This window comes from Asparagus officinalis, chromosome 4 (assembly GCF_001876935.1).
Source record: "Asparagus officinalis chromosome 4, Aspof.V1, whole genome shotgun sequence".
NCBI classification, from domain to species: domain Eukaryota; kingdom Viridiplantae; phylum Streptophyta; class Magnoliopsida; order Asparagales; family Asparagaceae; genus Asparagus; species Asparagus officinalis.
In genome coordinates, this window is record NC_033797.1 from 32,148,042 (window position 1) to 32,159,478 (window position 11,437).

Below are 11,437 nucleotides of genomic sequence, written 5' to 3' on the forward strand. Positions count from 1 at the left end.
GAAACTAAGGTGTTTACCATTATTTTCAATTTGCTTATGAACGTTTTTCTCTTTTATTATATATGTACCCTTCTTATCCTTCCATTGACTCTACAAGTCAGTAAAAGGGTTTTCGATATGTGGTATCATATACAGGGCTTATTGTTGACTTTTAAATTCACGGGACTCTGTTGTTGCCAGTAGATTTGTTCATTGAAAATTTAAGGTATGCTAGCGTTATCGACTATCATAATTCTATAGGGTACAGTAGTTCTTATAAGTCTGCCTCTACTTCATGCGGATTGTGATGTTTTGTTCGTATTCATGTCTTTCTATTTGCTATTTTCGGATATATTTATCTTTGTCCTTGTAGTTCTTACAAATAATCACGTTTCTCATTATTTTGCATTTTTTAGTGCTTTTCTACTCTTCTTTGTTGTGCTATACCAGTTAAGTGGTTCCTCTGCAAGTTTGAGTTGAATCTACTTGAATCTGAAACCAAAATAGCATTCCCTTGTAGAGTTTCGAATGTTCCAGCCACGTAATCGTTTCTGTTACTGGACATTATTGTGCCTTTTTTTAAAAAAAAAAACAAGAGTTGTCAAATTATACTTCCTTTTCACATGAAAAAGAATATGCTTCCTTACTTCCTTGGTTACTGTCGCTTCTTACAAATTTATAAGCTTTTGGCCGATACCTTCGTGTTTCGTCTTTCGAATTGCTTGCGATGAGATTGTTCACTGACTAGGTTGCAACTCAAACTAACAGAGGATTAAATGGTTCTAGATCACCATGCCTCAAGGCTGCGCAAATTGTATGGCCAATCTGTAACTTATATTCGGTTATTTCCTTCAGAAGAACCAAACTTATATTCGGTTAACGCTTAGAAAACAAATAAAGATTTAGATGGGGTTTGCCGGCGCTAGTATAACTGTAATCTCAGCTGCTACGCATGGCAAAGTCACAAGCAGAATCGAGCACATGAATCATAATGGGAGAATGAGTACATGAACCATATACTCATATTGTTTTGAAGCACGCTCAAACTCGCATATGTTCCTTCTCATGGTGCCTCCGACCCCTGATCGACTCTACTTCTTTGCTTTTGAAACACACATAAAATTTATTACTGGAAAGGCGATCATATGCAAATTCAGAAAATAGCACTTTACGACAATTCTGTTTTCTCTACGTATGTTTACTCTATGATTGCGCAACCAACTACTGGGCAACATTGTAGTCCTGAGCTCCTTGAATGGGGGGCGCAAAAGCCCAATTGGATGAAGGTTTAGTCGAACATCTCGGCTTACATTAAAATGACGAGTGCATATACTATGATAACGCTAACGACGTACGTATTTCACAAAATTTGATGCATCATGGAAGAATTTGAAAACACCGCCATTTCTCATTAGAGAGAACATACATAGGTTCTCTCATTTAAACTTGCTTCCGTGAGGAACGTTTTAATTACAAATTATGACACTCGGACGAAATTTCTTGCCACGTTTAAGTCTATCACTCTGCCATGTGGCTCTCTATACATGACACGTACACACAAATTTTCGCTCAAGTCTGCATATGAATATAGTCTTCAACTTCCATTCTCTGCAAGCAAGCGACAGATCAGCTCTGATGAAGATGAGCTGGGGACTTTAAGCCAACAACTTAGATATCCTCGTTAGCAAATTAATGATACATGTGGCGGTCATTATATTGATTTGAGCGCGCTCGTTAATTAGTAGGAAATTCTTTGCACGGCGGCACAAGAAATATCAAATCAAGTTTTTAAGGCGAGCTTTTTAGTTACTCTCCTTTGTTTGTCAAACGTAACTAAAGCTTTGAGCGCAAAATTCTATGCGTTTGAGGTCACAGACGATCGGTTTCTTAGACGGCGCGAGATCCACGTGGCCTAAATCCAATGAGATGTCTTTCACAAACATTTCCTTTCCAAGAGTGGCAAAATGAAAAATCATTAGCTGACTCTTAGGATCAAACAGTAGCCATTGGCTCATGAATTTAAGCATCTTTGATGATGAAGAATTTTTTTTTTTTTTTTCCAATTCGTCGTAATGCTATAAATGCAAGAGAGACGAAGGCGTTGAAAAGCAACTTTTGATGTCACGAGTGTGATTGCCGCCATTATTCTTGAACAATTCGTGTGGACAATTTATTCGGGACGGCTTCTGTGAAAATATTCGACCAATTGACTAAACTGAGCTTGAGTGCTCTTAATTCGTGCCATTAATTTAAATATAAAGATTCATATTTGATGCTTATAACCTAAATTAATCTACTAAACATAAGCTGTGTAAAAATGAAAGGAAAAAAATTCAAATGGTTTTTTTATTGCGCTCGTGTACTCACCTCAAATACCTCTTATTCTAAATTACTAAATGCCATTGAAACCATTTTTCTTCGACATATCTTATGCCTAGCGTAGCGGATGAAGATTTTTTTTCAATACGAAACGTGAATCTCTCTAACTGTGACTTTATAAAACTTTAAAATTGGAGGCTACCGATAACGCTGTATACTTTGTACTTAAAACATTATTAGCGCAAAAGAACCTCTAAACCTGTACTACGAAATACGAATATTAAATTTTGGGCAAAAACGTAATTATACGTTCGAAAGAATCTCGAAAACTATACGGTCGTTAAAACTCTCAGATCAAAATTTAGATACGAAGCGAAAAGAATAGGGACTTGGACGACAAAGCCACCGACTGTGATTTCAGTTTCAACGATCGAGAGCAAACCCGAGCTCTCAAACTTTGTCACGTTGGTATGTTGCAATTATTGTTAGACGGTGTTGAGCTTTTTACGTGGCAAACAATTTGATGTTTTGGATCGTGATCTCGGCAAAGTTTCTTTCAAAGCAGAGAGAGCTAAGTTCTCCTACGACCGATTAAGCCTGTCAACCAAGGTGGACTTTTGCTCAAATAAGTGAAGCTTATAACTTGAGAAGTGGAAACATGCGAGCTCTGATGACTCTCAAGCTCAAATCTCCGTCAAAATTGTTTACTTTTTGGTCTCTAATTGATGCTACAGGTTCTGGTCATGTGCATGTGTGTGATTTAAACAAATGCGAGAATGAAGGCAAACGTAATTAACGTGGCTCAACACTAGACACAGTTTCGCAATGAAAAATATTTGAATAAGGCTAATTGTAGACATTTAGGAGTTGGCCATTATTTATCCTTAGACCTTCTTATTAGCTTATCCCTCCTTTATATAATAATGAAAAATGAGAAATTGATGTCACTCTTAAAGACACCGAACAACGCCACCTAAACACATAAAATGACGACATGTGTCAATATCATTAATTTTAATATATTTTTTTGATCGAAAAACAGGGGTTATAACCCCGTTCATTAAAAAAACCAAAAACAAACAAAAGATTGTTAGTTACAAAAGCTTAGACACAAGTAGTGTCTAAAAGGTTGTAATATAGAAAGGTAGAATTTCTACTAGTATTGATGTATAACTTTCTTCTCCCAAAGATCCATGAAGGTGAAGAGAGGGCCTTGCCGTCATTCCCCGTTGACACAGATTTAAGGGAGAACCAAAGCCAGCCATACATGTGCATAGTAGAAATTAAACTTTCTATGAAACAACAAGAAAAAACATAAAAGATAAGGGTATCTAGAAAGATATTTACATCATATATAAGCCAAAATAAAATGATCCAGTGAGATATCTTCTGCCTTCAAATACTTGCTCGAGAAAGAGGAGATTTTTCCAACCTGGCTGACAGTTCTCTAGCGAAGAGAAGAAGAAGAGGTGAAGAACTGGTCGAAAATCGCTCGAAAATCGCTCAAAAAATCGCCAAAAAGCCGACGTGAAAAACCCTAAAACCCTAAGTCCCGACTTTTATAGCCTCTGCCTCGCTGAGCGAGACAGAAAGAAAAAACCACGCCAAATGTGTCCAGCACCTCCTCGAAGCTTGCTAATGATATGTATTAAATCTGAAAATGATGATGGCCATGAAAAAGGAAGAAATTAGTTTTTAAAATGAGACCAGACATGCGATGATATTGTGCATGAGAAAAACAAATGATCCCTGGTTTCTGGTTCTGAACTACAGAAAATACATATCGAGTCTCCCATCCAACCCTTAGATAAAAGATTGTCCTTGGTATGGAGTTTGTTTCTGCATAGGAGCCAGATAAAGAAACTGATTCTAGATGGGGTTTTGGTCTTCCAAGTAACTTTGAAATGAGGTGATAGGATACCTCTTTGGTTTAGAAACTGATAAAAGGACTTGACTGTGAAAATACCAGAGCTTGTAAGCAGCCATCTAGGACTATCTGGAGAAACAGAAATTTGAAACTCCATTAAAAAATTCATTAGATTATCTTTCTCCATTTGAGTAGAAGAAGAGATACATCTTCTCATGATAGGTATCCAATGCCAAATTGAATCTCTCGGAAATCCTTGACTAGCGATAGTAACATTTGGAGATAGAGCTAGCTTATAAATAGAAGGATAAAGACTGGCTATGGAGTGGAATCCTGTCCATTTATCCTCCCAAAATCTGATAGAATCACCTACTCCCAGAGACCAAGAGATATTATGTAGGAACTCGTTCTTAAAAGATAAAATATCATTCCAGAATGATGATTTTGAAGCTCCTGCAAGATTCATTTGAAGATTGCCTCTGGTGCAATACAGTTGACAAAGAAATTTACCCGTATTTGAGTTCTGATCAAGGCACTCATAAGACAAGAAATTCCTCTTCCAAGATGCAAGTTTTTTATGAAGATTATCAAAAATAGGTTGCCATTCAGATTTGGTCAGCTTACCATACTTGAGAGGCAAACCTAGATATTTAATAGGAAGAGAGTCTACTTTGCATCCAAGAGAATTTGAAAGAATATGTTTTTTCATGGGATTTTTACCAAAGTAGACAATGGAGGACTTAGAGTAGTTTATAGCCAGACCTGAGACCTCCTCAAAGAGATAAAGAATAGTTTTCAACACTGAAATGTCCTTGCAAGAGCTTTTGACGAAGAGAAGAGTATCATCTGCAAATTGGAGAATTCTCAACTGATTAAGAGGTAACTTTATATTGAGATTTGACAAAAGACCCTCTCCAACATTGTTGTGAATCATTTTATTTAAAACATCAACTGCTATATTGAAAAGCATTGGAGATAAAGGATATCCTTGCTTTAGACCCCTCTTACAAGAAAAGAATTTAGAAGGATGTTCATTAACTTTAACAGAACACTGAGAAGAAGAGATTATGTGATATATCCATGTGCACCACCTATTTCCAAAACCTCTGGCTTTGAGCAGATTAAGGAGAAAATTCCAGTTGATGGAGTCAAAGGCTTTTGTGAAATCAATCTTAAGCATAGCTACTTCACTCTTCCTTTTCGAACAGTAATGAATCATCTCATTAGCCATCACAATAGAATCAAGAGTTGATTTTCCTGACTGAAAAGCTGATTGGGTAGATGATACCAAATTAGGAAGAAAAGAAGCCAACCTGTTTGCAACTATCTTGGAAAAAATTTTGAAGATGCAGTTGATAAGACTGATTGGCCGAAAATCTTTGACTAAGACACTTCCTTTAATTTTGGGAATAAGAGTGATGAAGACTTTATTCATCCTACATAAGCTAGAAGGATTCTGATGTAAATGAATCATCAAGCTGACCAAGTCATTTCTGATAACATCCCAAAAATTCTGGTAAAAAGCCATAGAAAAGCCATCCGGACCAGGGGCTTTATTTGCATTCATACCAAAGACTGCTGATATTATTTCATCCTCAGAGAAAGAGTCTTCTAATGATGATAGGTCTAGATTATCATTTGGATAAAGGTTAGACCAATTAATAGAGATATTTGGATTAGAAGTCTGTCCAAAAATGGATAAGAAGTAATCACAAAAAGCATTTGAAATGTCTATATCATTTGTCAAATCTTTTCCTTGGTGATTGATAGATGCAATGAAGTTTGCATTTCTATGAAAAGTAGCAGTCTTATGGAAGAAAGCTGTATTAGCATCTCCCTCCTTTAACCATTGTACTCTAGATCTCTGAAGCCAATATATTTCTTCTTCCTGAATAATGGATGAAAATAAAGATTGAAGAGATTTCCTTTCTTTAAATTGCCAATATATTTCTTCTTCCTGAATAATGGATGAAAATAAAGATTGAAGAGATTTCCTTTCTTTAAATTCTGACTCGGAAAGAGACCTCTGTTCTTCAAGCAAATCAAAAGAATTTATTTTAGAAAGAAGATCAGCTTTCCTAGAAGAGACAGATCCAAGAACATTTTTTCTCCACCATTTGATTCTTCTTTTTGTAAGGTTGAGTTTTGTTATGAAAACATCAACAGGGTTTCCTTTGCAGTTAAAAGATTTCTAGCAGCTACTAATATAAGGAATGAAATCAGGATTAAGAAGCCAACTCCTTTCAAATCTGAAAATTGGAGGACCAGGAGGAATGCCTTTGCTATCCAGAACAATAGGGGAGTGATCAGAACCCATGGCTGGAGGGGAAAATTGAAGAGAAGAAGGGTATTTACTGTCCCATTCAGAGCAGATAAGAAACCTATCTAACCTTGCTAAAGAGGGAGATTCACGTTTGTTAGACCAAGTAAAAGATCTGCCTGATAGAGGAAGGTCTATAAGGCATAATTTGTTAACAAGGTCTTTGAAAGAATTTGAATCCCTATATGAACCACTTCTGCCATTTCTTTCATCAGCATATAATGTAACATTGAAATCACCACAAAGAACCCATGCTCTTGTGAAAGAGGTTCTAATCCAATTCAACTCTCACCAACAAACTTCCCTATCTTCCCTATCATTGGGAGCGTAGACCGATGTGAAAGAAAAGCTCCAATTTGATTTTTTATGAAGGAGAGAAACAGTGACAGAGAAAATGCCAATATAAGATTTGAGTAAGGAAAAAGAGTCTGACCAATACAATATTAAATTAGAAGAATTCTTATATGATGGGTATTTTCTACCCATAATTACAATCCTCACCAAAGTAAACCTATCCAGCATTAGAAAATTCTCTGAAGAGCAGGGATCTCATCCAAGAAGGAAGCGCCGGTCAACTTCCTCACTCCTCCTGGAGAGGCTAGATCTACTTTAAGGCCGGCAGACGTTCTTGTCTACAGTTGGAGCGGAGGGAAGCACGCTTGTGTTGATCTTACGGGGGTGTCTCCGTTGGTGGGGTTTGGTAATGGAGTGTTCACGGTTGGGCATGCAGCGGATAGGGCGGCAGAGGCAAAGGTGGGCAAACATGATCAAGCTTGCAAGGACAATCACCACAGTTTCATCCCGTTCGCGTTCGATATGTTTGGTTATCTTGCAGCTGATGCAGCGGAGTTCCTTAGGAGGGTACAAAAATTTATGAATAGGAATGTGGCTACAACAGGATCAGCTGACTACGTGTTTCGTCGGTTGGGTTTTGCTATTCAGAAAGGATTAGCGGCGCAGCTTATTGTCAGCTTGTCATCATCACATGTATAATATTTTCTATTCTATTTACAATAAATTTTTTGGTAATCTTAGATCAACGATACTTATCTTATGTTATTTCAATATCAAATTAGAATTCTTATATAATGGGTACTTTCTATCTATAATTAGAATCCTCATCAAATTAAATCTATCCAAAATTAGAAAACTCTAATTATAATCAAAATTTTGGTAATCTTAATCAAATCATAATTATCCATAAGTAAAAGAAATCAAACAATAATATTGTTAATTCTATTTAATTATCCATAATAAAAAATTTGATAATAACATTTTTAATTCTTTTGTCTTTTATATATAGGAGGGATTAATGGTTTATTATTAATCTTATATTTAAAAAAATTGACACATAGATGCCTTTATTTTTTTTAATATATCAATTTCACTAGACCTTCGATAAATTTAGCCATTTGGCGCTAAGCCTACAAATTTTCTAAAATCCTTGATAAGTTTTAGGATTTTAGAAAATTAGTAAAATATATTAATTTTTTATACTTAACTCATAAGGGCATTACCCCATAATATTACACTAACGAACATTATCTTCAAGGCTCTCAAATCATTTCTATTTGCAGACTAGCCCATAAAATTACAAACAACTACTAAAAAACAAAAATTATAAATAGCCCTCCGATAAATATAAAACTATAGACAACCCCTTGAAAAATCTGCAATCACAAAAACTCATTGTAATTCTAAAAATTAATTATAGACAACCCCCTTATAAATCCAAAAACTACAAACATTTTCCTTAAAATATAAAAATTATAAACAACCTCTCATAAATCTAAAATTGTAAAAAGGCGTCTAAAAAATCTAAAAATTGCAAGAAGAGATAAAAAGAAATTAAAATTTTTTAAAAACAAAGAACTACCAGAAATTTTTGAATATTATAACCCACCAAAAACAAAAAATTTACAAACAAACCTTTTTAAAATCTAAAAATTAGGAACAACCTTCTAAAAAATCTAAAAATTACATAGAACCTTAAAATTAATAAATAACCATTATTAGGGGTTTTCTACCAAACGTTTATTGAGGTTAAGGGTGAAAAATAAAAAATTCCACATCCTTACTTGTATTTTTTGTTGTAAGGCGGAAAATTAAGTTATTTGCTTTTGGAGAAGGAGCAATAGTCCAAAAAAACTCAATATAATTTAGATTCTTTAATTGAAGTAATTTTAATTCTAGAAGCAAAACCACAACAAAAAAAGAAATTCATAGAGAACAAAAAAAATTAGATATGAAAATATAGAAAAACCAAATCAACCCGTCCGAGCATGGGCAAAACGCTTGTAATTGATACATCAAAATAAAATTATATAGTTATCCATAATTTTCATGTAGCATGTAATGTAACGTCAATGTGTCGGAGAGATTAATTCTTCGACTTTTTTAGTGTTTGCACGAGAGACATGTTCTCTTATAGGGGCTGAGGAACATATATTAGTACCAACTGGAAATAATAAAGAGTGAATTCACTCTTGAGAGAATCTAAGTGATCATAAAAAAACTAGAAATAATAACTAATCGTCTATCATTTAATGACTTGCGTTAATCTAGCATATTTTATGGGTACGTGTATGTGTGCGTCACACGAATAGCACGTGCGCTCAGTTTGCAGGCTCTTATCTGTACGTTGCTCATCAGATTAAACCTGTTTTTGCTTTAGATTTTTGTGATCAAAGATCATCTTGCCAAGTGGCCTGTTAAATTATTAATCTTGTAATTAATAATGCATTTTTCCATCGACACTGTTCATTCCAGCAGTCAAATGCGTACGGATATTGCTAACCCCAACAGTCAATCGTCTACAGTGTCCCTGTCTATTTTGTTCGGCCTTCTATGGGTAGGCAGCGCGGCTGGGGATGCACACTTCACGCTCACCGATGTGGGACTAAAAAGTCTCTCCGGACTGCTGCATTTCTTGCCAAGCTGTTGTACTTGTACCTTGTCTCTTTGTGCTGACCTTGGCTCAAACTTTTAATGAGCTCATAGACCCAATACTGGTCCCAAACTTCTCCACCTCTAATTAGCACTGTGGGGTTATGTAAGTGTAATTCATTACAGCTGCTTATCACTTCATGTGTTTTGAGGTGGGCAACTTTAGTTTAAGCTTAATTAATTAATTAAGGGGCCAACCTTTTAGTGTTGTGTCATTTCTTTTTGTGATCTTGTTCAGTCTTTGCTGCTTTAATTAGAAATGATCACGTCCTGCTTGATGACTAATTCTTTTAATTTGTTGCTGAAAGCAACAGTAGCTAGAATTTTGGCAAGTGTATATCTCTCTCTTTAAAAAAAATTTAAGTTAAAATGTTATTTTTGAGTGTTTGCAATTGAATTTAATTGATCTCGTGGTAGTCTATGTGACATTTTAGGACGTTATGTAAATCAACATGATGAGTGCTACATGTTTATAAGTGTAGATTAAATTCATGTGCAATGCACGTGACATGAAACTAATTGCTGGCAACAGGGCTGGTACCCGCAAATTTTCTCAAGGGAAGAAGGGTTGATTTGGAGAGACCGCTACTTGTATCATGAGTATTGATCAGTCTATTGGGTGAGTTAGCACTTATTATTCCTCCATGAGCTGTACCCATTTCTTATTTACACTCAAAAGACAAATCACAATTTCACAATAAAACAAAACAATGAATATGATGAGAATAGTAATCTCTCCACTACTTTTTCATAGTGGAGAGGATCCTAATTCGCCAGATTTTTCAATAGTAACGTGTGATTATATATGAGATCTAATAAAGATGAATCCTTGTAGGTGTAGGTATAAAATACTTATAAAAGGTATTCGAGTAGAATTGACAAATCATCAGATCTATTACAGTGAAGCCACAAGTTCAGACATGCCACAATCAAAATATATACTGAGGTTCTCTATTTATCACAAAACGTAGATGCAAGAATGTAAGGAAAAATTAGAAACGTGAATGAAATTGTGGAATATTGAGAGGACATAAAATTTTATCCCATTCACAGCTATACGTTGCTAATATCAATTGTTTAAAGTTGGCTCCTGCAAGGCGCTTATTGATACACTTCATTGACCTGAACAAAGAATTTAGTAAACAAGTGATGTAAATAGATCTTACCGAAGAAGCTAGCTGAACATTTATATTAAATTACCTAATCATTCAGAACCTTTGAGCCAATTTGCACCCTCGATTTAAATAACAGTTCATTGAACAATTAAAGTACATCGCTCACTGTTTACATTAGACAATAATAAATTGAGTTTAATTTAGATCGTAGAGTAAATTTGAAGTTTGATTACGTTGGCCTTACACCATTCTGATGTCACACCCCCAACAAACTCAACAAAAATGTGGATCCTCCTAAAACCTCAATTCATGATGAATGTAGTGGACTAGCAAGTCTAAACCTACCTAAACCCACTGATAACTACATTTAGAGTGATTGCAAAACTTTGCAATCAGGACATTATTAAATTAATCTGTCCACGGACAAGAAAAGCTATGTTCATATTTCCCTTCAGCATGATTAAAAACACCCTCCAATTGAGAACTTTTGATAATCCCCTATTAATGAAACCCCAAAAATTCAGTCCATGAGAAATGAAATCAGTTATGGAAGTTTGATGCACTTGGTTCACCGACTAAAGCTTAACATTAGGCCCTTATTAGTCCTCAAGCCTTTTTCTAAAGGAAGACGATAGCTTTGTGCTCAGGAACCTCCGGTAGTTTTTTTTGGTAAATGAAAATTTTTATTTCATCTCCAAATATGAAAGTTGTATTTACATCAATGATCTCAATGTGAGATATACCAGAAATATGTAGCTAAAACTCAAAAAACAGAGCTATAGCCAAGGCACTGGATTACAAACAGTAAACAATAGCCCTATATATGTGAACAGGTTCCAGCAATCCTCAGTGGTATAAACCTGTCCAAATCTGTGCACGTCTGTGCATGCT